This window comes from Callithrix jacchus, chromosome 18 (assembly GCF_049354715.1).
Source record: "Callithrix jacchus isolate 240 chromosome 18, calJac240_pri, whole genome shotgun sequence".
Taxonomy (NCBI): Eukaryota; Metazoa; Chordata; class Mammalia; order Primates; family Cebidae; genus Callithrix; species Callithrix jacchus.
In genome coordinates, this window is record NC_133519.1 from 4723444 (window position 1) to 4751018 (window position 27575).

Sequence of the window (27575 nt, forward strand, 5' to 3'; positions counted from 1 at the left end):
ATGGAGCCACAGACTGTCCTCCCATGGGCATCTCTGTCCTTTATGTCCTTACCCTCCCCCATTGTTGCCCCAACTGCTTACCTTCCTCCTTCTGGGTGTTGATCATATTTCCCTTAAAGGCAAAGAGCCAAAGTCCATCAGAAAGGCCCCTGGACTCTGACTAGGTCCCCTCCCCACTTCCTGTGTACTGTATTACTGCTAGGTTCACCAAGGTAAGGGGATGTTCACAAAATAGGACTTGTGCCGGCATCAGGCTCTTGTGTATAGAGGAGGGGGAAGTGGGAACTGAGCCTCAGGGACCTTCTGCCCCAACTCTCTGTGATGACGGGTGAGATACTCTTATCCACATAGGAGCTGCCTGCCCTTGGAGAGGCCTAAGGTACTCTCACCTGAGGGAGAGTCAGTCTAGCTCAGGCCAAAGCTCACTGAGCTTTGCAAGCAGGCAGCTCTGTAGCTTCATCACTTGGGGAACAGGAAATGGTGGCTGATACACAGGCTTCAAGAGTTATAGGTGAGATGAGCCTGATGCTGCAGCTCACAGGGATAGCTGTGAGGCTCTCATGAGAGAAGATCTGCCAAGTGCTGAGATCTAAGGGTGCAGTTTGGAGCTTCCTCTTCCCAAGCCTCAGTATCCTGGACCCAGCCCTGCCCATCCCAGGCTCATTCCCATCCACATAATTCTTCCTGGCAGGGTCTACCATCACCAGATCACTGGAAAATGTGCCCAGGAGGAGGCAACACCCTGTGCCACTGAGGTGGTAATGATAATGAACACTCACTTTTGGGTGCCAATTCAAGGCCTAGCCCCTGAAATCTTAAAAGCCCCTGTCTCCTGGTCCCCCCACCCAGATTTCCTACTTGGAAGACAAAGACATTCAGGTGCCTCTTGTCAACTCTCTCCTCACTCATAGCTGGCCTCCAAGGACACCAAGCACCTCCTTGTTACCTCTGTGACTTTAACATGTCACAGTGGTATGTGATCCCTAGCTTCAGAATTTCCCAAGTCCACTCTGAGCCCAACTCTTCCAGGTATTTTCTCTGATTTCTATTATAGAGGCATTTCAGGGACTGTGGCCACAGGAAAGAAGGGCTGGGGAGGAAGGCCCCCAGCTGGGAGAGAGGAGCTCTGTCCTTTGGCTCCCTGGAGTCCCACCCCATCACAGGGACACTGCCATTTTGTTGCATTTGCCACATTTGGTATTTTTGTGTGTTCTTCTCCAGAATGGCCAATTTAGAGGTCCCCACCTGCCAGGGTCAGTACAAGGTCAGTGAGACTATGATGTCCTCAAGCAGTTACATCCCAGTCACTCTGATCCTGAATAACTGGTGTGAGTCAGCTGGTACAATGCTCCCACCACCTCCAATAAGCTCTGATTCTAGGTTCACTTCAGCTCGAACACTCACTGGGTATGTAACCTTGGGTATGCAGCAGGGCTTCCCTGGGACTGTCTTTGCAGCTAAAGAGTTTGATGGTGTATTAGCTCATTCTCATGCTGCTGATAGAGACATACCTAAGACTGGGCAATTCACAAAAGAAAGAGATTTAATTGGACTTACAGTTCCACTTGGCTGGGGAGGTCTCAGAATCATGGTCAGAGGCAAACGGCTCTTCTTATATGGTGGTGGCAAGAGAAATAAGGAAGAAGCAAAAGTGGAAACCCCTGATAAATCCATCAGATCTTGTGAGATTTCTTCACTATCATGAGAATAGCATGAGAAGGAACTGGCCCTCATGATTCAATTACCTACCCCTGGGTCCCTCCCACAACCTGTGAGAATTCTGGGAGACACAATTAAGTTGAGATTTTGGTGGCAACACAGTCAAGGCATATCATTCCACCCCTGCTTCCTCCACATCTCATGTCCTCACATTTCAAAACCAATTATACCTTGTCAACAGTCCCCCAAAGTCTTAAGTCATTTCATCATTAACCCAAAATTCCACAGTCCAAAGTCTCATCTGAGACAAGGCAAGTCCCTTCTGCCTATGAGCCTGTACAATCAAAAGCAAGATAGTTACTTTCTAGATACAACGGGGGTACAGGTGCTTGTAAATACAGCCATTCCAAATGGGAATAATGGATCGAAACAAGGGTTACAGGCCCCATGCATGTCCAAAATCCAGGAAGGCAGTCAAATTTTATGCTCCAAAATGGTCTCCTTTGACTCCAGGTCTCATATTCAGGTCATGCTGATGCAAAATGCGGGTTCTCATAGTCTGGGGCAGCTCCACCCCGTGCCTTTGCAGGGTACAGCCTCCCTCCCAGGTGCTTTCATGGGCTGGCATTGTCAGTGGCATTTCCAGGTGCCTGGTACAAGCTGTCAGTGAATCTACCATTCTAGGGTCTGGAGGATGGTGGCCCTCTTCTCATAGCTCCACTAGGCGGTGCCCCAGTAGGGACTCTGTGAGGGGGCTCCCACCTCACCTTTCCCTTCTGCAATGCCCTAGCAGAGTTTCTCCATGAGGGTCCTGCCCCTGTGGCAAACTTTTGCCTGGTCATCCAGGCATTTCCATACATCTTTTGAAATCTAGACAGAGGTTCCCAAACCTCAGTTTTTGACTTCTGTGCACCCACAGGCTCAATGCCACATGGAAGCTGCCAAGGATTGGGAAGCCATAGCCTGAAGCCATAGCCTGAACTTTACATTGGCCCCTTTCAGCCATAACTGGAGCTGCTGGGACACAGGGCACCAAATCCCCAGGCTGCACACAACACAGGGACTCTGGACCCAGGCCACAAAACCACTTTTGCTCCTGGGCCTCGGTCATGTGATGGAAGAAGCAGCCATGAAGTCCTCTGACATGGCCTAGAGACATTTTATTCATGGTCTTGGGGATTAACATTAGGCTCCTTGCTAGTTATGCAAATTTATGCAGCCTGCTCGAATTTTTCCACACACAAAAAATGGGTTTTTCTTTTCTACTGCATCATCAGGCTGCAAATTTTCTGAATTTGTATGTTTTCTCTTTTAAAACTGAATGCCTTAACAGCACCCAAGTTACTTCTTGAATGCTTTGCTGCTTAAAGTTTCTTCTGTCATACACCCTAAATCATCTTAAGTTCAAAGTTCCACAAATCTCTAAGTCAGGGGCAAAACGATGCCAGTCCCTTTGCTAAAACATAATGAGAGTCACCTTCACTCCAGTTCCCAACAAGTTCCTCATCTCCATCTGAGAGACCACCTCAGCCTGGATTCTATTATCCATATTGCTATTACCATTTTGGGCAAAGCCATTCAACAAATCTTTAGGAAGTTCTAAAGTTTCCCACATTTTCCTGTCTTTTTCTGAACCCTCCAAACTGTTCCAGCCTCGGCCTGTTACCCAGTTCCAATGTCACTTCTACATTTTCAGGTATCTTTTAAGCAACACCCCACTCTACCGGTACTAATCCATTTTCATGCTGCTGATAAAGACAAACCCAAGACTGGGCAATTTAAAAAAAAAGGTTTAATTGGACTTATAGTTCCACAAGAGAAAATGAGAAAGAAGCAAAAGCAGAAACCCCTGATAAACCCATCAGATCTTGTGAGAGTTAGTCACTAACACCATAATAGCATAGGAAAGACCTGCCCCCATGATTCAATTACCTCCCCCTGGGTCCCTCCCACAACACATGGAAATTCTGGGAGATACAATTCAAGTTGAGATTTTGGTGGAGAAACAGCCTAATCATATCAGATGGAGACCCCACCTACTTTCTGGGCCTCTTGAGGACTCAGTTTCATGTAGCTGTCGTCATTGCTCTCACCATCATGCCTCTCAGGAAGAGTCAGATATAAGCACTCTCAATATTTTTTCTTTTTTGGTGAAATTGGAGTCTCTCATCCCCATCTCTAGTGCAGCCAGGGTGCCTTTTACTGTGAAGGAGCAGGAGCAGTACAGACAGAAGCAGCAGTAGGGGCCTGGCTTCCTGGGGACCTCCTGGACTAGTCTGGAGAAGAAAGAAAGCCCCACCTATCACATTCACTCAAGAGCCTACATGAAGCCACTTGGAGGCAGAATGCACCAGCATGGAATCCGGTACCCTACTAATTCTACAGCTTACTGTAACCTTTGTTCAACAGCCTAGCTGCTGTCAACACATTCCATTACCAGGGCCTCCTGTTTCCACACCCACTGCCTGCCCATGACCAAACAAATCACTTTTCCTATTAGTCCAGACTAGATATTTTTCTTTTTCTTTTTCTTTCTTTTTTTTTTTGGGAAGGAGTTTTGCTTTTGTTGCCAAGGCTGGAGTGTAGTGGTGTGATCTTGGCTCACTGCAACCTCTGCCTTCCAGGTTCAAGTGATTCTCCTGCCTCAGCCTCCCAAGTAGATGGGATTACAGGCATGCAACACTATGCCAGGCTAATTTTGTATTTTTAAGTAGAGAGGGTGTTTCTCCATGCTGGTCAGGTTGGTCAGGCTGGTCTCAAACTCCAGACCTCAGGTGATCCTCCCACCTCAGCCTCCCAAAGTGCTGGGATTATAGGCATGAACCACTGTGCCTGGCATTGCTGATATTTTTCTACTGAAACACACACACACACATACACACACACTGTGGCGTAGTATTTCTTTAAACCTCATGCCTGCCTGCCTCTCCAAACATTTGGCCTTACCATCTCCCAGCCTCCAGATTATGCTCAGTGTGTTGTCTTCTTGACAGCCAGCTCCCTCACAAAAACAGAGCCACCTCATCAACTAATGACTGCCTACACATACCTGATGGAGTCTAGCTGAACCAAGCCAAAATAGCGGACCAACTTAATCATGAACTAGTAAGTTTGGGGTGGTTTGTTGTACAGTTGATAGATAATTAACACATACACCCATTACAGAGACAGTGCCAGGATTCAAGGAAAGCGTGGTAATTCTGAAAGGCCACAGAAAAAAACCTGCCACATTCACCTCATTCTCCCCAGTGTCTGACTGCATCTCCTGTCATTCAAGGACAGTTTGATGGCAAGTTACCTGACAAACAGGCACTGCAGAGGTACTAATTTTCTTTATCCCTTAGTTAAAGTCATATCTTTTGTTAGATGTTGTTGAGCTATCCAGAAATACATGCAGACATGTATGCATGTAATGGGTGCTTAAATGGATAAAGTTCTTCACAGGAGGAAATACAACCACAGCCTGATGATTAGGGTCAAAACTAAATTACAAAATAAGAATTTTGCCTTTAATATATTTTCTCCACATCTAAATTGTGAAGGGCAAAGCTGTGAATAGATCTAAAGACATGGTGTTTTTCTCTCACTGGAGCTCCATTATTCTATGTTCACTGTCTGCTTTCTAGAAAGTGAACAGGTACCCACTAAGTCGCAGGTGGACACCTGTGGACACTTTCTGCTGGCAGCATTCTGCTCTATCTTGGGGCACAACCTTTTCCACCCTTGGGCCTTAAAAGAGAGATACTAATAGAGAGGGGGTGTTTACTCACATCTGGTAAAAAAGGGGTTCAGGTCCTTTACCTTACTAAGGTCAGGGTATTTAGGCCTCCCCAGAGTGACTGAGTACCTGGGATACGGTTATTCTGAACCAAAGTACTGGAAGCTTAAAATATAGTGTGAATTTCGAAGACAGAGTACCAAAATTACTTAACTAATAATTTTATATTGACTACATATTAAAATAATATTTTGGTTATATTGGGATAAATTATTCCTATCAATTTTATATATTTCTCTTTTGTTAGTTTTATGTAGCTCCTAGAAAACTTTATTTTATTTTCATTTTTATTTTTTGAGATGGAGTCTTGCTCTGTCATCCAGGCTGGAGTGCAGTGATGTGAATTCAGCCCACTGCAACCTCTACCTCTCAGGTTCAAACAATACTCCTGCCTCAGTCTCCTGAGAAGCTGGGATTGCAGGTGTGTGCCACCACACCCTGCTAATTTTGGTATTTTTGGTAGAGATGGGGTTTCACCATGTTGGCCTGGCTGGTCTTGAACGCCTGACTTTGTGATCTACTCATCTTGACCTCTCAAAGTGCTGGAATCACAGGCATGAAGCACCGTGTTGTTAGAAACAAAGTGCTTGTTCCTTGGTGCCACAAAGAAAAATTATTATTCAGACAAAAAGTTTTATCACCAAGGCAATTTTACTTTCTGCAGAAAGGGTGCTGTTTGTCAGCAATCTTGCCATGAGAGCACACTGAACAAAGAAAGGCAGGAATATTTATCCCTTACACATTGGGGTCTTACTGCTCTGTCCTACCTCCATTGGTTGGAGCTGGACCTCACAGTCTAAGATAAACCCAATTGGCTAACAACATAAAACTTTTGTAAATAGGTAAAGGCAACAGAGAATCAAAGGAAAAGAGAAAGTTACTTGCAAAAGGATTCAGAAAAGTAATAACATTTCCAAATAAGGAAGGGGCACAGGCTGAGAGTTAGTATGTCCAGCACAAGTATCCTGGTTAAGGTACAAGGACAAAGAGTGCACTTATTCCCTTATATCTAACAGCTACACGGGATAGGGCTTAACAAGGAGTTGTTAGCAAAATGCAAGAAGGCTTTGAAGGAAGCTAGTCTTTAAAGGAAACTACTGTTTATAAGATTTATTATATATTCTTTAATAAGAAGGAAATCTTTGAAGAGGAACTATTTACTTTCTACCTGTGCCCAGCCTAGAAAATTTTAAATGACATGCGTGACTCATGTTTTATTTATAGTGAATACTGCTGCCTTAGAAGATTGCTTCCTTTTTACTTTTATTTATTTTTAATTTTTAATTTTTCTCATTTTGTTTTCAAACACTTAGTCTTTTATTCAGTACACTCTCAAAAAAATCTGTGTATCTAGTCCCAAGTTGGGTGATCCTGGGGCCCCAAAGGTAGTAATGACTCTGACTGATAGAAGAAGACATAGACCTCCCAGTTTGGTGGACCCTGGGTGAGCCAGAGGTGAGGCTGGAAGCAGCAGGAGCCCCAAGGGATGTAGATTCTTTTTGAAAGATCAGAAATGGCTGCACAAAGAAGAGGGCATTGAAGCCAGGGCTTTGAAGGATGAACAGGAGCTTGTCAAACAGAGAAGGTGGGACATGCACACCAAGTGGAGGGACTGTGGCCAGAATGCAGGGATGTGTGGGTGGAGGAGCAGGAGAGAGACAGATTGGAAGAGCAGGAAGCATCAGTGTGAGCCTTCTCCAGATACAAGATGAGCTGCCTGTCATTCAAGGCCAAGAAATACAATAGTTCCACTTGGCCCTGTCAAGCCTGTCAGGCCTGGAGCCTCCTCAAAGCATCTCTGACTACTTCAACGACTGTCATCTCTCCTCTTTGGGTCACAGGGACCATGCTGTTTGGTGCACAATGACACTCTGTTGGGGATGCTTTCACGGTGTGGCTGTGGGACTACAGGCCTGGGCCTGAGTCTCCCAGTCTGAAGAATGGGCTGCTGGAAGCTACTTTTTCTGCTTATGTTCATCTCAGGCCAGGGAGGCCTTCAACAAATGATATGAAGGAAAAAAGAGAAAAAAATAGAAGATAGGGAGTGAGAGGGAAAGAAATGGGGAAAGGAAAGGAGGAAGGAAGAAGAGATGGAGTAGAAAGAGAGGAAGGAGTATGGATGCGATTTGCCTACTGTTTGTTAAGTGTCAAATCGCCCTGAAAATGCTTTCTCTCACCTTCACCTAGAGTTGAGAAGCCTGAAACCTTGCCCATTCCTCTACCAGCTCCCGCATGGGCTAGGACCCATCAGTTCAGAGGCTGCTGTGGCACTAGCTTGTGGCAAGCCAAAAGCTATTTGTGAAAAGAGCTGTCTGTAATCCCGGCCTCTGAGCAGCAAAACTACCAATTTTGAGTGAGACAGGGCTCCCCAAAGATGTGCACAGGTGCTAGCATGGAGAAGAGGCCAAGGAATGGAATTTGGGTGATTATAAAATTCCCCATTTTCTTGCCGAACCCTGGCAGAGGCAGGTCCTCAAATATTCACAGGGGAATGTGGTGGAGGGGACCCAGACTCAAGACATAAGCGTGTGACCCTGCTGTTGGCAGAGGCCCAAGCTACCCATTTGCAGGGATTTGGGCTGCCTATCCCTGCTCTGTGTCCCTGACAACCTCCTTGGGCCTCAGTTTACCTATTGAAGAATAGGGGCTAGAAGACTCTGCTCTAGGAGGAGTCCCTTGGGCCCACAGTGGGGTGTTTGGGGACACGGTCCTGGGCTAGGCACCTATAGGAAGGAGGTGGGAACAGAAAGACTCCCTTTCAGGCACACCTTGGGGAAGGCGAGACTCAAGTCATGCTGCATAGCAGCTCCAGCAGGTCTGCCTGCAGGAGTGAAGTGGGGGGGGTCCCTCTCTGTCTTCCCCTCCATCTCTCCCTCCCCTCAACCAAGTGGAAGTTGGAAGGTAGATTTCTGCAGTTCAGCAGATGCTCTGAGGGAAGGCCAGAGGGAGCCTGGCAGACCTGGTGCTGACTAGGAGATAAGCAAGTGCATTATTTGGGCATGGCTGTCCCCGTGGTGGAAATTCAGTATTCACCTGTCCATGCCCCGGGCCCTCTGGCCAACAGACTCTTAATTAAAACATTATTTCTTCTCAGGCTCCAGTGCCTGTGCATCTGGGGTGCTTGGGGTCTGAACAAGGCCCTCGAGGACCTCCATAACCCCCGCCCCCTCCCAAAAGACCCTCCCCAGGGTTTACAAAATGGACCCGAGGTGACATGGCTGCAGTTCAGAGGTGAGACAGAGGCCCGACATACTGCCCTTTAAGTCTCTACCTGAAATTTCTATAACACACCCCCCTGCAATGCCCACGATGACTTCCCACGCCTTAGCCCAGTTCCCCACTCCCAGATCTGCAGCTGCTTAGCCAGAGCCCTTTAGACCGCCTCCCTCAATGCCTCAAGACCCTATGCAGGCGGCGAGGCATCTGGATGTAAGGGGAAGCAGGAAGCCGCCCAAGGGGTGGGCACGAGTCCCTCCTGAGAAGGTATTTGGAGGTGAAGATGGGGCACAGTTGGAGAGCTGAGAAGGCGCTGGGATGACCATATTGCCACCCTTAGTCATTTGAGAGTTTGGGCAGTAAAGGTTGCATCCCCAGTCAGGGCTGCTCACTGCACAAAGGGCTTGTGGGGGCCTCAAAGAGGGCTAGGTGCTCTCAGGCTGGGAAGGAGGAAGTTCGAGAAGACTTCCTGAAAGAGGCTGCAATTCTAAGTGGATCGGAGCTGCCGAGAAGAGACTGAAAAGTGCACCACGGAGGGGGCATGGGTTGGACAAAGGTGTGGCTGGAAGAATATCCTGGGCAAAGAAAAGGTGCCCAAGAGCTTCTCTCCCGTCCCCTCTGTGCCCCTCTGTATGTGATACCTTCTGGTTGCCCACGGGAGCCTTCCAAGATGGCGTAGTGCTTCCCACTGAAGACTGGTCACCGGTGCCCCAAGAGGGGAGTGACAGCCTCAAAGTCACACAGTAGAGCTGGAAGGCTCAATGCTCCCTCCTGAAAGGCTAGGCAGAAGCTTCAATGTCCTAGGTCAGTGTCAGGGGCTGGGGCTCCAGCAGGAATGTCCGAGGCAGTGTGCATCAGCCAGTCAGGCCAGTGTTCCACCGTCCACCTGGGACCCCAGACCCTGGAGTGACGTCTAGGCTTCCAGGAGGAGGGAGAAATACCTTCTCAAAGTGTCTTCTACCCCCACCTATTCGTTCGGCCAGTACCCGGGTCCCCTCCGTCATGGCTCTACCTCCTCCAGCCCATACTACCTGGGGTCGCTGACGAGCAGCACCAGCCTTCCTGCAAGCGCGGGCGCACTGTTGGGCGGTCATCCAGCCGCGCGTGGTAGTAGAAGGCGAGCTCCCGGTAGCGCCAAGTTAAATGCAAATGTCCCTCAGCCAGGCCAGGTCCAATGACTGGAAGGAATCTCCGTCTGAAAACACTGCAGCCAAAAACCTGCCACTCTCACCTCATTCAGCCCAGGGTCTGGTTACATCTCCTGTCACTCAGGGCCTGAAGGGGTGGGGAATGGAGCTCTAGCCAATCAGTGGTGTGTAAAAACTGTCCAATCAGAAGCGCAGCCAGAGGGGAAGAGGCGGCCTCTACAAGCTGGACGGGTCTTTGTCTCCTAGCGACCAGGCTCTGGGTTCAGTTCCTGTCTCCATTGTTTCGTGTCCTCTGCTCCAAGAGCTCCTAGGTGAGTCTACAACAGCCCCCGTTATCCTGTGACCTGCGAGTACTGGGAGATCCCTAAGGAGGACGCCGAAACATCCAGAGGCTGGAAAATGGTGAGTGCGAGGGGTTGGAGTCCGCAAAACGGGGAAGAGGCTGTTTGAATCCTGCGGGAACCGGCTGCGGTGGGATCTGGTCTTCGTGGTCAGCTCGAGTTTGCAGACCCAGGATTGCTCCGGCACAGCTCGGCCCTCCGTTCCCTCCATCGCAGATTAGGGACTCAGCCAGCAGCCAGATCCCTAGCGTCTTGCCCCGTCCATGAGCGTGAATTGCTCCCCAGCCTAGAGCCCTTTGTGGGCGTCTCTGTGCGCAACCTCGAGTCTCCTTCAGATTGTGCGGGCATGATTGGAGGGAATAAGGGGAAGGAATCCCCACTTGGGGTCCGGAGTTTTTTCTTGAAAAAAGTAGTGGGCCCGGGCGCCCCCAGTTCCTTCCTTCTCCTCATTATTTATTTGAGACGGAGTTTTGCTCTTCTTACCCAGGCTGGAGTGCAATGGCACGATCTCGGCTCACCGCAACCTCCGCCTCCTGGGTTCAGGCAATTCTCCTGCCTCAGCCTCCTGAGTAGCTGGGATTACAGGCACGCGCCACATGCCCAGCTAATTTTTTGTAATTTTAGTAGAGACGGGGTCTCACCATGTTGACCAGGATGGTCTCTATCTCTTGACCTCGTGATCCACCCGCCTCGGCCTCCCAAAGTGCTGGGATTACAGGCGTGAGCTACCGCTCCCGGCCCTCTTTCTTTTCTTAAAAATTAAATCACTGATATTATTTTGAGATGATGTCTCACTCTGCCGCCCACGCAGGAGTGCAGTGGCACTTTCAAGGTTCACTACAGCCCCCAACTCCCGGGCCTAGGTGATCGTTTCACCTTGGGATCGTTTCCCATCCCAAGTAGGTGGGACTACAGGCGTGCACCACCACTCCCAGCTAAGTTTTGTATTTCTTGTAGAGACAGACTTTGCTATGTTGCCTGGGCTGGATCTTATCCTCTGGTTTCTCTCAAGCTTGTGAAGGAATAACTATCCCAAAGTGCAAGGAAAACCCACCCTAATGAGGTAGTGTGTGAACTTGCAAAGCAAAATACTCATCAGGCACAGGGAGTAAGGACAGTGGCTTCTGAGGGAGGTGATTAATTACCTTAGCAGGATGGGGGTGGGAGAATCTATCAAATGATTGACACACAAGTCCAATATGCCTGTGTCCTGGTCAGTACCACCTCTCCTTGTGTTTGTCACCTTAAATATATTTTATACTTACTACAGATTTTATTAACTGTATAATGTAGTTTATCATTAGAGCTTGAAAGACAAAAGACACAAATGTTTGCTAAGAGGAAGGAAAGGGATAGATTTCAGAGAAAATATCTCCTTTTATATTCCATTGGTTAAAAATTTTTAGCCAGTCACAGGTTTCTCACACCTGTAACCCCAGCACTTTGGGAGGCCAAGGAGGGCAGATCACCTGAGGTTAGGAATTCAAGACCAGCCTGGCCAACATGGCCAAAACCCATCTCTACTAAAAATACAAAAAAATTAGCCAGATGTGGTGGCCTGCACCTGAAATTCCAGCTACTCTGGAGGCTGAGGCAAGAGAATTGCTTGAACCCGGGAGTAGGAGTTTGCTATGAGTCAAGATAGCACCACTACACTCCAGCCCGGGTGACAGAATAGAACTCTGTTTCAAAAAAAAAAAATTATTTACCATTTTTATTTTGCAGAAAGAATGTGGACAGATTCTGAGGTCTGTTCTATTTTAGCGTGATTTCAAACAGAATCCCAAGGGCTTAGCTTTGGAAATGCTATCTGAGAAAAAAAATAGAAAAAATGTTTCTCATTATGGCTGAGGACAAATAAATACATTTCTGAAAAAAAAATAAATTAACACATGAATTACAAACGTTTTTGAAAGCATCAGTTTTTTGTGCAAGGGTAGAGAATTTTTGACAGTGGGTACCTCAGTTCTGTTATCTGGGTTTCAGTTTAATGCTAAATTTGGAATGAAACTTGACAACTGCTAGAAGTTTCACATATTAATTGTTTACTATATGATTTGTTATAAAAATAATAATTAAATGATATGTTTATTGCCTGGAAAAAGATAAGTACTTTTGTTTTTTTGTTGAGGTATAAAATATAAGTGCATTACAATTTCTTGCCCTTCTGTAACAAATACTGAGTTTGAGTACTTTTGCTGGATTTACTTATTACTAGGTTTTTTTTTTTTTTTTGAGATGGAGTCTCGCTCTGTCACCAGACTGGAGTGCAGTGGTGCAATCCTAGCTCACTGCAATCTCCACCTCTTGGGTTTGAGTGATTCTCCTGCCTCAGCCTCCCAAGTAGCTGGGACTACAGGCAGGTGCCAACAAGCCCAGCTACTCTTTGTATTTTTAGTAGAGATGGGGTTTCAACGTGTTGACCAGGGTGGTCTCAATCTCTTGACCTTGGCTTCCCAAGGTGTTGGGATTACAGGTGTGAGCCACCATTGCAAGCAGTATTTTTTTCATTACAACCAAGTGAATATTTTTGACTTGAAAGCAGAGACATGAGGTTAGAGAATCCAAGCAAACATCCATCCTAATTCTGCAAAAGGTGGTCATTGAAAACCAAATTCATTTTTCCCAGGAAGTCTTTACTGCAAGGATTTCAATATGTTTATGTCAATCATGGAAGGAGCTTTTTATGCAGAGTCCTGGAAAAATTGGGATCCATGGGGAAACTGGTGAGATTTAGGATGGAGGTAGTGAGTGTGATGCCTTTTCTCAGGGTGTAATCGTCATTGTCCTGGGCTATTTCTAGATAATGCCAAATAAAATAATTTTAAGTTAAGGCTAGAAAGAAGTAACTATTCTAAGGGAGTATTACAGTAGGAAAAAAGAACCAAGTATGAGATCTGGCAGCATCACAAAGTTTGGGTAGAAAAGCGTTTTTTTTTTCCCCTAGAGAGAAGCAAACAAGATTAAAAAGAAGATGGGAGGGAGAGGCCAGGATGGAGGGTGGCAATATCAGCTTTGAAATCAGAATATGTTGCCCTGAAGTCAGCCTGTTCTAGAAAGAGGGGTTGTATTTTGATTCAGGCTAAGGTGAGTCAGAGTCCAGGATCCTGAGATAAGGAGAGAAACTTAAGCAAAGTTTGATTAATAAGTGTTTTCTTCTGACCAATGAAGAAAAAACTGTTCAGCTAATTGTTCATAAGGCAAAAAAACAATTTGCAGTGTCTGTGTCTGGTTTTGTCATAGGTAAATAAGGGAGCATCATCTGCATCATAATGGGAAGGGTGTGTTTTTCAGTAAGTTGCTCTTTCTGAACACAAATGATGGGGGATTTCCTTTACGCCTTTCTACCAGGGTCACTTACTTGTCCCATCTTCCTCCACCACTCTCCCTTGGTTTATGCGTCTCTTTCATCTTGCTGTTCCTGAGTTGTGTCCTTCATAATCAGCTGGCAAACAAGTAAAATGTTTTACTAAGTAAGTACTGTGTGTAGTTCTAACAAGTTACTGGACTGGAGGGGTTACAGGAGCCCCTGATTTAAAGATAGTTGCTCAGAAGTATAGGTGGTCCCCCAGACTAACATCTGTAGTTGGGGCAGTTTGTGGGACTGAGCTCTGAACTTGTGTGGTCTGTGCTAACTCTGGGTGATAATAGAATTGAACTGCTGGGCAGATTGTTGGAAAATTGGTTTTTGTTCAGCAAGCTCCACTCATTTGCTGCCAGAAGTATTTTCAGAAAAAAAACATCAAAGGTTAGCACATTAAACTGACTCCAGATGAGTTATGTCGCTGCTTAGAACTAATATCCTGAAGGAGAGAGCATTTTCACGCTGTGAGAAGGGGAAGGTAGGGAGTGTGGAGCTCCCAGCATTTCATTTCCCAGCCGCTCAGTTTTTCGCCACTCAGCATCTAGGAGTGAGCCGCCCTGGGCTGCCTTCACAGCGAGAATGGACGTCAAGCTCGGAAACATGTTTAACCTATTCTGTGGTTTCTTCTGAAATGTGAATACAAGAGGCTGCTTCCCTGAGCTCTTGTATTCACATTTCCTTTTTTACAAAAATAAAATCTTGGTGCCATATAATTCCAATGTGTCCAAGTATTTAAACATTTTATTTTATGATTAGAGTGGAAGATTTTTATTTCATTGGTTGAAAATCTGCGTGGATTGTGTGATACGTGAAAAAGCAAAGATAATCCTTGGAATAAATTGATTGTTTTGAGTTTAAATAAGAATGTAACCTTTTATAGAATCACTAGGGGAATAAACAGGGCTGCTGCAGTTCTGGTGTTTTCCTGATCTCATCTACCTTCTGCACCCAAAGGTGACTGTGACCACAGTTCTCACATTTTTTTGTTGCTTAACTATTTATCATAAGCAGGGATTTGCTTGCTTTTACCTTTTTTGAGTTTTCAGTAACTTAATGTTATCTTTAACATTTCATTAATATTATGCTGAAGAGGTTTTTGTTGTTGTTTCTTTGCCTCAGTCTGTTGCACATATGTTTCTGTTTAGGCCTTAGCTCACTCCCTTGGCTTACTGTTTAACCCATTTAGGATTTGAGTTGTTTTAATTTAATTTTTTGATGTGGGCAATGTTATTTTTAGTTTTATCCCCAAGTGCTAATGCTTTATACATTTGTTAACCCAAAGAAAGAAAATAAAGCATAAAATAGAATTTTAGAGGGTTTATTTTAGACAAAGTGATGACAGGTGCCTGGAAGTAACCTGGATATAAGCCCAATTTGATCTTTGGTACATGCAGGTTTTTAAAGACAAAAAGAGTGAGACAATACGAAGTTGTTTGTCAGAAATTTTTGTTGATTGGTTCACAGAAATAGTGCTGACTAGTGGTATACTCTAAATGGTTGAACTGTAGGTTATGAGTTATGGTATACAGCATGTAGCATTGTTAGGTTCTTTCATAACTACTTTTTATGTCAGTCTGGGATTCACATAGCAAGCGCTGCAAGAAATGATAATTTAGCTCAGTGGTCTGGAGGGGGAGTGGGACATGACTGCATTCTTATTCCTTTCCTTCATTGGGCTTGATAATTTAGAGGGGCTTGCTTTCTTTAAATAAAATAGATTTTTATTTCCTTTTTTTTTTTGAGACAGAGTCTAGCTTTGTTGCCAGGTGCCAGGCTGGAGTGCAATGGCTCGAGCTCGGCTCACTGTGATCTCCGCCTTCCAGATTCAAGCAATGCTCCTGCCTCAGCCTCCCAAGTAGCTGGGACTACAGGTGTGTGCCACCATGCCCAGCTAATTTTTTTTTTTTAATTTTTATTGGATTTTAGGTTTTGGGGTACATGAGCAGAGCATGCAAGACAGTTGCGTAGGTACACACATGGCAGTGTGCTTTGCTTTTCTTCTCCCCTTCACCCACATTTGGCATTTCTCCCCAGGCTATCCCTCCCCACCTCCCCCTCCCATTGGCCCTCCCCTTTTCCCCCCAATAGACCCCAGTGTTTAGTACTCCCCTTTCTGTGTCCATGTTTTCTCATTTTTCATCACCCACCTATGAGTGAGAATATGCGGTGTTTCATTTTCTGTTCTTGTGTCAGTTTGCTGAGGATGATGTTCTCCAGATTCATCCATGTCCCTACAAACGACACAAACTCATCATTTCTGATTGCTGCATAATATTCCATGGTATATATGTGCCACATTTTTCCAATCCAGTCTATTATCAATGGGCATTTGGGTTGATTCCAGGTCTTTGCTATTGTAAACGGTGCTGCAATGAACATTCGTGTACATGTATCCTTATAGTAGAACGATTTACAGACTTTTGGATATATACCCAGTAATGGGATTGCTGGGTCAAATGGAATTTCTATTTCTAAGACCTTGAGGAATCGCCACACTGTCTTCCACAATGGTTGAACTAATTTACACTCCCACCAACAGTGTAAAAGTGTTCCTTTTTGTCCACATCCTCTCCAGCATCTGTTGTCTCCAGATTTTTTAATGATCGCCATTCTAACTAGCGTGAGATGGTATCTCAATGTGGTTTTGATTTGCATCTCTCTGATGACCAGTGACGATGAGCATTTTTTCATATGATTGTTGGCCTCATATATGTCTTCTTTCGTAAAGTATCTGTTCATATCCTTTGCCCACTTTTGAATGGGCTTGTTTGTTTTTTTCCTGTAAATCTGTTTGAGTTCTTTGTAAATTCTGGATATCAGCCCTTTGTCAGATGGGTAGACTGAGAAAATTTTTTCCCATTCTGTTGGTTGCCGATCCACTCTAGTAACTGTTTCTTTTGCCGTGCAGAAGCTGTGGAGTTTAATTAGGTCCCATTTGTCTATTTTGGCTTTTGTTGCCAATGCTTTTGGTGTTTTGTTCATGAAGTCCTTGCCTACTCCTATGTCCTGGATAGTTTTGCCTAGATTTCCTTCTAGGGTTTTTATGGTGCCAGGTCTTATGTTTAAGTCTTTAATCCATCTGGAGTTAATTTTAGTGTAAGGTGTCAGGAAGGGGTCCAGTTTCTGCTTTCTGCACATGGCTAGCCAGTTTTCCCAACACCATTTGTTAAACAGGGAGTCCTTTCCCCATTGCTTGTTTTTGTCAGGTTTATCAAAGATTGTATAGTTGTATGTATGTTGTGTTGCCTCCGGTGCCTCTGTTTTGTTCCATTGGTCTATATCTCTGTTTTGGTACCAGTACTATGCTGTTTTGATTACTGTAGCCTTGTAGTATAGTTTGAAATCCGGTAGTGTGGTGCCCCCCGCTGTGTTCTTTTTGCTTAGAATTGACTTGGCTATGCGGGCCCTCTTTTGGTTCCATATGAAGTTCATGGTAGTTTTTTCCAGTTCTGTGAAGAAAGTCACTGGTAGCTTGATGGGGATAGCGTTGATTCTGTAAATTACTTTGGGCAGTATAGCCATTTTCACGATATTAATTCTTCCTAACTATGAACATGGAATGTTTCTCCATCTGTTTGTGTCCTCTCTGATTTCGTTGAGCAGTGGTTTGTAGTTCTCCTTGAAGAGGTCTCTTACGTTCCTTGTGAGTTGTATTCCAAGGTATTTTATTCTTTTTGTAGCAATTGTGAATGGCAGTTCGCTCTTGATTTGGCTTTCTTTAAGTCTGTTATTGGTGTAGACGAATGCTTGTGATTTTTGCACATTGTTTTTATATCCTGAGACTTTGCTGAAGTTGCTTATCAGTTTCAGGAGTTTTTGGGCAGAGGCAATGGGGTCTTCTAGGTATACTATCATGTCGTCTGCAAATAGAGAAAATTTGGCTTCCACCTTTCCTATTTGAATACCCTTTATTTCTTTTTCTTGCCTGATTGCTCTGGCTAGAACTTCCAGTACTATATTGAATAGGAGTGGTAAGAGAGGGCATCCTTGTCTAGTGCCAGAATTCAAAGGGAATGCTTCCAGTTTTTGCCCATTCAGTATGATGTTGGCTGTTGGTTTGTCGTAAATAGCTTTTATTACTTTGAGATACGTTCCATCGATACCGAGTTTATTGAGGGTTTTTAGCATAAAGGGCTGTTCAATTTTGTCAAATGCCTTCTCTGCGTCAATTGAGATAATCATGTGGTTTTTGTTTTTGGTTCTGTTTATGTGGTGAATTACATTGATAGACTTGCGTATGTTGAACCAGCCTTGCATCCCTGGGATGAATCCTACTTGATCATGATGAATAAGTTTTTTGATTTGCTGTTGCAATTGGCTTGCCAATATTTTATTGAAGATTTTTGCATCTATGTTCATCATGGATATTGGCCTGAAGTTTTCTTTTCTCGTTGGGTCTCTGCCGGGTTTTGGTATCAGGATGATGTTGGTCTCATAAAATGATTTGGGAAGGATTCCCTCTTTTTGGATTGTTTGAAATAGTTTTAGAATGAATGGTACCAGCTCCTCCTTGTGTGTCTGGTAGAATTCGGCTGTGAACCCGTCTGGACCTGGGCTTTTTTTTTTGTGGTAGGCTCTTAATTGCTGCCTCAACTTCAGACCTTGTTATTGGTCTATTCATAGTTTCAGCTTCCTCCTGGTTTAGGCTTGGGAGGACACAGGAGTCCAGGAATTTATCCATTTCTTCCAGGTTTACTAGTTTATGCGCATATAGTTGTCTGTAATATTCTCTGATGATGGTTTGAATTTCTGTGGAATCTGTGGTGATTTCCCCTTTATCATTTTTTATTGCATCTATTTGGTTGTTCTCTCTTTTATTTTTAATCAATCTGGCTAGTGGTCTGTCTATTTTGTTGATCTTTTCAAAAACCCAGCTCTTGGATTTATTGATTTTTTGAAGGGTTTTTCGTGTCTCAATCTCCTTCAGCTCAGCTCTGATCTTAGTTATTTCTTGTCTTCTGCTGGGTTTTGAGTTTTTTTGATCTTGCTCCTCTAGCTCTTTCAATTTTGATGATAGGGTGTCAATTTTGGATCTCTCCATTCTCCTCATATGGGCACTTATTGCTATATACTTTCCTCTAGAGACTGCTTTAAATGTGTCCCAGAGGTTCTGGCACGTTGTGTCTTCGTTCTCATTGGTTTCGAAGAACTTCTTTATTTCTGCCTTCATTTCGTTGTTTACCCAGTCAACATTCAAGAGCCAGTTGTTCAGTTTCCATGAAGCTGTGCGGTTCTGGGTCAGTTTCTGAATTCTGAGTTCTAACTTGATTGCACTATGGTCTGAGAGGCTGTTTGTTATGATTTCAGTTGTTTTGCATTTGTTGAGCAGTGCTTTACTTCCAATTATGTGGTCAATTTTAGAGTAGGTGTGATGCGGTGCTGAGAAGAATGTGTATTCTGTGGATTTGGGGTGGAGAGTTCTGTAAATGTCTATCAGGTTTGCTTGCTCCAGGTCTGAGTTCAAGCCCTGGATATCCTTGTTGATTTTCTGTCTGGTTGATCTGTCTAGTATTGACAGTGGAGTGTTAAAGTCTCCCACTATTATTGTGTGGGAGTCTAAGTCCTTTTGTCAGTCATTAAGAACTTGCCTTATGTATCTGGGTGCTCCTGCATTGGGTCCATATATGTTTAGGATCGTTAGCTCTTCTTGTTGTATCGATCCTTTTACCATTATGTAATGGCCTTCTTTGTCTCTTTTGATCTTTGTTGCTTTAAAGTCTATTTTGTCAGAGAGGAGAATTGCAACTCCTGCTTTTTTTTGCTTTCCATTAGCTTGGTAAATCTTCCTCCATCCCTTTATTTTGAGCCTTTGTGTATCGTTGCATGTGAGATGGGTTTCCTGTATACAGCACACTGATGGGTTTTGGATTTTTATCCAATTTGCCAGTCTGTGTCTTTTGATTGGTGCATTTAGTCCATTTACATTTAGGGTTAATATTGTTATGTGTGAATTTGATACTGCCATTTTGATGCTAAGTGGCTGTTTTGCCTGTTAGTTGTTGTAGATTCTTCATTATATTGATGCTCTTTAGCATTCAGTGTGATTTTGGAATGGCTGGTACTGGTTGATCCTTTCTATGTGTAGTGCCTCTTTTAGGAGCTCTTGTAAAGCAGGCCTGGTGGTGACAAAATCTCTGAGTACTTGCTTGTTCGCAAAGGATTTTATTTTTCCTTCACTTCTGAAGCTCAGTTTGGCTGGATATGAAATTCTGGGTTGAAAGTTCTTTTCTTTAAGAATGTTGAATATTGGCCCCCACTCTCTTCTGGCTTGTAGTGTTTCTGCCGAGAGATCTGCTGTGAGTCTGATGGGCTTCCCTTTGTGGGTGACCCGACCTTTCTCTCTGGCTGCCCTTAGTATTTTCTCCTTATTTGAACCTTGTTGAATCTGATGATTCTGTGCCTTGGGGTTGCTCTTCTTGCGGAATATCTTTGTGGTGTTCTCTGTATTTCCTGCATTTGAGTGTTGGCCTGTCTTGCTAGGTGGGGGAAATTTTCCTGGATGATGTCCTGAAGAGTATTTTCCAGCTGGGATTCATTCTCTTAGTCCCCTTCTGGTACACCTATCAAACGTAGGTTAGGTCTTTTCACATAGTCCCACATTTCTTGGAGACTTTGTTCATTCCTTTTTGTGCTTTTTTCTCTAATCTTGGTTTCTCGTTTAATTTCATTGAGTTGGTCTTCGACTTCAGATATTCTTTCTTCTGCTTGGTCAATTCGGCTATTGAAACTTGTGCATGCTTCGCGACGTTCTCGTATTGTGTTTTTCAGCTCCTTTTATTCATTCATATTCCTCTCTAAGTTATCCATTCTTGTTATCATTTCCTCGAATCTTTTTTCAAATCTTTTTTCAAGGTTCTTAGTTTCTTTGCATTGATTTAATACATGATCTTTTAGCTCACAAAAGTTTCTCATTATCCATCTTCTGAAGTCTAATTCCGTCATTTCGTCACAGTCATTCTCTGTCCAGCTTTGTTCCCTTGCTGGTGAGGAGTTTTGGTCCTTTCTAGGAGGCGAGGTCTTCTGGTTTCGGGTGTTTTCCTCCTTTTTGCGCTGGTTTCTTCCCATCTTTGTGGATTTGTCCGCTGGTCGTCTGCGTAGTTGCTGACTTTTCGATTGGGTCTCTGAGTGGACACCCAGAATGTTGATGATGAAGTATTTCTGTTGCTTGGTTTTCCTTCTACCAGTCTAGCCCCTTCGCTGTACGACTGCTGAGGTCCGCTCCAGACCCTACTTGTCTGGGGTGCACCTCTAGCAGCTGTGGCACAGCGAGGGATGCTACCAGTTTCTTTTTCTTCTATCTTTGTCCCAGGATGATGCCTGCCTAATGTCAGTCTTTTAGATATAGAGGGGTCAGGGAGCTGCTTTAGGAGACAGTTTGTACTTTAAAGGGGCTTAATTGCTGAGCTGTGAGCTCTGTTGTTCATTCAGGGCTGTTAGGCTGCTATGTTTGATTCTGCAGCAACAGAGCTCATTAAAAAACCCTTTTTTTGTCTCAAATGCTCTGTGTTGAGGGGTTTGGGCTTTATTTTTGGATGTCCGTTGAGGTCCTGCCCAGCTAGGACACAGACTAGCCGCTGTTTGGCTGCCGAGTCTCCACCCTGCTGTTGTGTGATTAGCCCTGTTCCTGCAGTCTCTGCTGTGGTCTCCACCACACCCTGCGGTGGAGTCTCTCTGTTGTAGCGGGTTGCCTCGGCAACGGCAGGCTGCGTCAGCAGTGGGCGTGTATCTCAGTAGGGACAGGTTGCCTTGGCACCAGCAATGGGCGTGTATCTCAGTTGGGGCGGGTTGCCTCGGTAATGGTGGACGCCCCTCCCCCTCAGAGCGTCTCGGGCCGTCTGCCCGGGGCTTGTTTGAAATCACGGTTTTGTTCGTCCCACTGGGCCAACCCTAACGCTCTGTCCCTGCGATCCCCTGGCTGGCCCACTGTCCAAGTCTAGCTCAGTCTCAAGTCCAGTCCTCTCACATCTCCTGTTGCCAGTTCAATGGGGCACCCAGACAAGCGCGCCCTGTGGGGAGCGCTGGGTAGGGCCAGCCGCCGCCACCCCGGCTGCCGGCTTCGCCAGGCGGAGGTTCTGCCTGGCGTCCAGCGTCTTCTCTTCACTTGGGAATTTCCCCGTTCCGTGGGCAACAAAGATCAGTCTGCAAATGCAGCTCAGACTCACCTTTCCGCGGACACAACGCGAGCTCCAATCCTGGGTTGTTCTCACAGCGCCATCTTGAGTCCTCCAGCGCCCAGCTAATTTTTTTGTATATTAGTAGAGATGGGGTTTCACCATGTTGGCCAGGATGGTCACGATCTCTTGACCTCATGATCCGCCCACCTCTGCCTCCCAAAGTGCTGGGATTAACAGGTGTGAAACACCATGCTCAGCCAATTTTTATTTCTTCTTTTTCTGTTTTTGATCAAAATCTAATTTTGAAAGCATCAGTGATCAAAATCTAAGTGTTAGGGTGTCTTTCTGACTGGGAAGTCTCCTTCCCTGATAGTTCTGTCTCACATTGGGTGGGGAGAAAGAGGAGATAATGTCAGTGAGAAATGTTAAAAGTGTCTAAAAAGCCAAATTGTGATGGCATCACAGAGTGGCAAAAATAAAACTACAGTCAACTCGTTGATTTATGGAGCTTCTGTGGCTTGTTTTTATCTTCTCTATTCTTTGTAATATCATGATTTAAATTTTTTTGGAACAAGTTAAACATGAAGAAATAAATAGCATTATAAAAGGAGAAATTTGTTTGCCAGAATAATGACAACAACAACAAAGCTATTTCATTACAGAGCAAACTAAGTGCATTGGGGAGAAAACAAAATCCAGGTTCTTCAGATACGTGGCAGCCTAATGGCTTCTTTCCTAATTTTTTTTTTAGGTGAGTTTCTACTTCATAGAAAGCATTATGTACATACTATAAAGAGGTATTTGCAACCATTCATATACCTCTTTGCCCACCTAATATATAAACTAAAGCAGTATGATTTTCTAGTACAGTCTCAGCTAGTGAATCAGTAGCTTTTTTGTTGAGCTGCAATGAATGCAACAGTTTCATCACTGATGTTTTTTCTAAGGTTATAGAAATATTCTTATTCTAACCCTAACATGTACATAAACAATAAATGGAAAAAATCAAGGTTCAAAATGAGCAGATTTATATTCACAGTGTGTTTTTTAAGGATTGTCTATATCCAATTTTTTTTTTCTTTTTTTTTTTTTTTTGCGGGGGGGAGGAAGGCAGGAAGGAAGGGAAGAAGGACGGTAGGGAGGAAGGAAGGGATGAAGGAAGGAAGGAAGGAAGGGAGGAAGCGGGGAGGGAGGGAAGGGAAGAAAGGAAATCAAGCAATGAAAGAGACATTGCCGACCTGGATCTAGAGGTTTACAAGTTGATTTCTTTTTTTTTGAGAGAAGGAAAGAAAAAAAAAAAATAAGTAAAGGAGAGGAAGAAAGAGGAAGAGAAAGAGGGAGAGTAAATGGAAATATTGCTTTATTTTGAAAAAAATTGGGTATTAATAATGGCCAATCAATGTTTCATTTAAACTAATGGGTAGGTGTGATGTGGTATTGACAAGAATGTATATTTTGTGTATTTGAAGTGGAGAGCTCTATAAATATTTATTAAGTTTACTTGTTCTGGATCTGAGTTCGAGTCCTTGATATCCTTATTAATTTTCTGTCTCATTGAATCTAAGTCTCCTATCTGGGTGTTAGGATCGTTAGCTCTTGTTGTTGCATTGATCCTTTTCCCACTATATCTTTGTTGCTTTAAAATCTATTTTATCCGATACAAGAATTGCAACTCCTGCTTTTTATTTATTTATTATTTATTTTTGCTCTCCATTTGGTTGGTAAATCTTTCTCCATCCCTTTGTTTTGATAGTTCCGTGAATGCATGCATTCTAAGAGCAGTCCAATTAGCCTATTACGTAGAGCCCTAATCTTGTTAGTATAGTGTTGCTGAAATATTTTCTTCAGCTTTTGCCTTAACAAATCCAAAGATGGAAGATGATGACAATCTTGAATATTCAACATCCTAGGCATTTGCAAAATGGAGTTCCATAGGTATTATGCATAGATTTAGGTCATGTTTTTAGGGATGTTACCCAGAAGGGAAAGCACAGTTGTGATGATCACATTTTTTATAATTTAAAAAATTTTCAAAAGAGAACATGGCTAGCATAATGTACCAGGTATAAGTGTGCTGTGTATGAGCATCACTCCCCAAGGAGTCACCTGGGAGTTGCTAATCATGGTGCTGGGTGACCAATGCTTATGTATCTTCCAGCTTAGCTAAAAGTCTCTGCAGGTGTTTTTCTTTTGGGGAGGCCCTGTGAGACTGGTACACACTACTAAATAACATTCTAACACCTCTACAAAGTCTCTAGTTGCCTAGAGCAGCTAGATGAATCAGATGGAGAAATTGCCTTTTCTCTTTGAGGTGAGAGAGTACACTGTCATACACTGTTTGGTTTGAAACTAATGGGAGTTGGTCACAAATAAAAAGGTAAGATCAAATTAGAAGCAATCAAAAGAAGCCACATTTTAGAAGCATGTTATGTAATTTTGTGTCACAAGAAGTGAAACCACCAGTGCTAGTCTACTAATATTATGACCCAGACCTCCTGTCTTGAGGCAGAAGTAGAGAAACCCCCCCCTTTTTTTTAATTTTGAAACCTAAATCTGACTGTAGCCAAAAATGGAAAACTTTTTTTTTCTTTCTGGAAAGCAAGGGTTGAAAAGAACAACTCAAGCAAAGTCTAGACCTCTCAGAATAATTGGGAGATCTGAGTTTAGGAATACTTTAACCCTTTCACTTGACAATGTACAGGAGCCAAAAGAATACACAGAGTTTTTATTGGCGAGTTGCTAAGTCCAGGAGGGGTGTTGGATAGTTGGAAGTGTCTCTCTGAATCCTGCTCACAGCACCAAAAATAACCTTAAAAAAAAGCTGGGGCAAAACATAGAATTTTAAAGAATTTACTTGAGCCAAGGTGAGGACAGCTGCCTGTAAGACTCAGATACAAGTTACCTAAGATATGAACTTGGCCCTTTTTAATAAGGTTTATAAAGTCAAAATCAGGACAAGGAGTGGGCCAATGTTGTCAGGAATTCTCATTGATTAGTGATTGGCTGTATCTTGTGGAACTACCAATCTATAAATTACATTGTCTCGTATGCAGAATGGTCAGGTTAATATATAGCTATCCATGGCATCAGTTAGTTTAGATTCCAAACAGCAAGTAATCAAGAAAAAATTATTTGGCTCAAGGATGCAGATGAGGAGTGGGTGGGACATAACTGCTGCTTCATTTCTGTGCCTCTTTGGGCCTAATAATTCAGAGGTTGCTCGCATTTCTCACATTTCTTAGGTAAAAGAGTTTTTATTTATTACATTGTTAAGAGATCATGTGTTCCCAGCACAGAGGTGAGAGGGGTAATCATAGTGATTAAGAGTGAGGGCACAGGGCCAGATCATCATGTGCTCAAATCTTGACTCCAACTCTGATTTCTCTGAATGTCTTTGGTTGAAGTTCTTAGCCTTTCCACCCATCAACTGCTTCATTTAGAAAATGGAGATATAAAAATATGTTGGGATTATGTGAAAAATAAGCATGTGAAGTGCCCATTAGAGGCACTCAGTGATCCTGTAATTACTATTATCATTTAATCTCTGCCAGATTCAGACATTTAAGAGTAGAGACCACAAGTGAAAATTTCACACCCAAAGAGATCCTGTAGGCAGGTTGCATGACTGCATGACTGGCTGGCTGATCTAAGGAGAGAGAAGTGCACAGCCAGCCAATTTGTAACACTGTCACTAAATTAACAGTGCTAAACAATAGTTATTAATTAGCAAGTGCTTGTAACAGGTATAAAAGTGCTCTGTAAAGTGTTAAGTGGCCTACAGATAGTAGGTATTATTATTATTAATACTACATGCTACAGTTTAGGGTATGTGTGGGGGGCAGGGATGTTGAAATACACCTAAGCTCATTTAATGAGAAAGCATTCCCTGTTAGGGGAGGGATGGATCTTTCTAAAACTTCCTACTTTTTAATTTTTTTTTGAGCCAAGAGCTTTCAGGTTGGAGTGCAGTGGCCTGAAACCTCTGCCTCCAGGGTTGAAGCGATTCTCCTTGAGGGGCAGTAGGAAGCTGTCTCAGGCTCCTGAGAAGCTGGGACTACAGGTGTGCACCACCATGCCCAGCTAATTTTTGTATCTTTTTAGTAGCAATGGGGTTTTGCCATGTTGGCCAGGCTGGTCTTGAACTCCTGACCTCAGGTGATCCACCTGCCTCGACCTTCCAAAGTGCTGGGATTACAAAGGTGAGCCACAGCATCCGGGCTAGTGTTAGTATTTGGACATCCGTGGTCTAGGCCTTGGGGCCATGGGGAAGGGAGGGAGGAGTGGCCTTTCACCCTGAGGCAAAGTGGACTGAGCCATAGTTGAGAGGCTGTAGGTCTATCTAGCTCAGGGATCTGAAACATGAGGGTGGGGCTTTGGGGTTTATGTTCTTTCTTGAGTTAAGGCAATTCAGGGATGAAAGGGGAAGCTGTTTTGGTAAATAGAATGTGGGGTCTGGGTTACAAACTGGCCCAAAACAAAAGTGACTGCCCGGATGTCTGCCTGCCCAGAGAGTGACCAGTGGCTGATGGGAGCAGGGGAGCTGAGACCTGTCCACTGTTTTTCATACTGGGCTGGGCTTCACCACCATTCAAGTGGTGACCTTGAGGGTTGGTCAGACTCCTGCATAAAGTTGAGACCATTAGCTCTTAAAGCCTATTTGAACTTTTCTCTTATAAAAGTCTGAGTCCTTGATACCACAAGCTGTTGGGTAGAAGTAGTGGTTACAGATGACCACAGACATTTGTGTCGGATTTCCATCTGCGCTGCCTGTGGCGTGGAACATAGACTTCATAGCAGAATCTATTTAGTGATTGTGTGTAGGTTGGGCTAACATAAAGTCACTTCTCTTGTGCACACTGATAAGAAGCTAGGCTAGATTAGGGGCTGCTCCAGGCAGCTGACAGCAAACCCATTCCCCATGCCTCCCAGGCCTGCACTCCCCATTCCCTCTGCCCAGTGGCCCCTTGGCTCTTCTTTCTGTCATCTGCACAGGCGATACATTATCTTGCCTCAGGGCCTTTGCATCTGCTGTTCCCTCTCTCTGGAATGCTCTTTCCAAATCCTTCATCCTCTGTACCTCTTCATATCTCAGCTGGGGCATTAATTCCTCTGAGAAGCCTTTCCTGACAAACCAGCTCAGCTTCTCTGTTACCGCAGGCAAGGATGGACACCTTTTCCACTTAGCCTTTTATAGTTTTCTCTTTGTGGGGTTATTTGATTGATAGTCTGTCTTCCCTAACTACCTAGAGTAGATCCGAAAGGTCAGAGACTGTGCCTGTTTTATTTATCCTTGTTTCCCAGGGTGCAGCTGACAAGCAGGTTCTCAGTAATCACTGTTGAAGGTAGAGTAGAATGAGCTACATTATGAGAGGCAGTAGGAAGCTGTGGCAGGTTCTTGAGGAGAGACACTTTTAGACAGTCTGGGTGCTTACACGGAGTGCTTGGAGCTGGTCCTAGCTAGAAGATGGTCTTTGTGATATGGGCATGAAGTGATCAAGAGGAACCTGGCTTGAGATTGTTTGAGGAAGAGCAGAAGGGGCTGATGGAAGTATGTGGAATAGGTGTTGGAACAGGTGAAGGTCTGGGTGGAGACAGGGAGTAGGGGGAAGAAGCAGGCAGGGTGTGTGCAGCCAGCAGGTTGAGGCCACCTTCAGGGAGCCAGGACAGAAGTGGGGGTGCCCAGTGGATGGAACCTGGTGGGCCATGACTGTGTCAGTTGAGGCAAAACCCACCACTTTGCGGGAGACCCTCCAGGCCCCATAAAACCCCACATGTAGATACAGTTGAAAAGAAGACCAGCTCTGGGGCTAGGGCACCATCAGATTTTGTCTGCTGAGCTTCTGTGTGTTGCCTTGGGACCGAGATGAATAAATCCAAGCCCCTCCCTCCAGGTCAGCTCAACTGCAGCTGGGCACCCATGAACACAGAAAATTAGGACACAGTGTGACAAACTCA

The 27575-nt window shown here is 44.3% G+C and overlaps 2 long non-coding RNA genes across 8 annotated transcripts in view; one reads left to right on the forward strand and one right to left on the reverse strand.

The window, feature by feature from the left end:
* The window catches only part of LOC144580131 (uncharacterized), a 160931-nt gene extending 151081 nt beyond the window's left edge, over window positions 1-9850 (reverse strand). For 4 of the 7 annotated variants that reach the window (XR_013529131.1, XR_013529130.1, XR_013529132.1 and 1 more), the window contains exon 1: window positions 9685-9850. This is a non-coding gene — a long non-coding RNA (uncharacterized LOC144580131). Of the gene's footprint in view, window positions 1-1557; window positions 1612-9684 lie in introns of all 7 variants that reach the window. The other 3 variants (XR_013529133.1, XR_013529136.1, XR_013529135.1) reach the window with 2 other exon arrangements.
* Window positions 9851-10060: 210 nt separating this feature from the next.
* Window positions 10061-27575, forward strand: part of LOC144580132 (uncharacterized) — a 50577-nt gene continuing 33062 nt past the window's right edge. The window contains exon 1 of the long non-coding RNA XR_013529141.1: window positions 10061-10203. This is a non-coding gene — a long non-coding RNA (uncharacterized LOC144580132). The remainder of the gene's footprint in view (window positions 10204-27575) is intronic.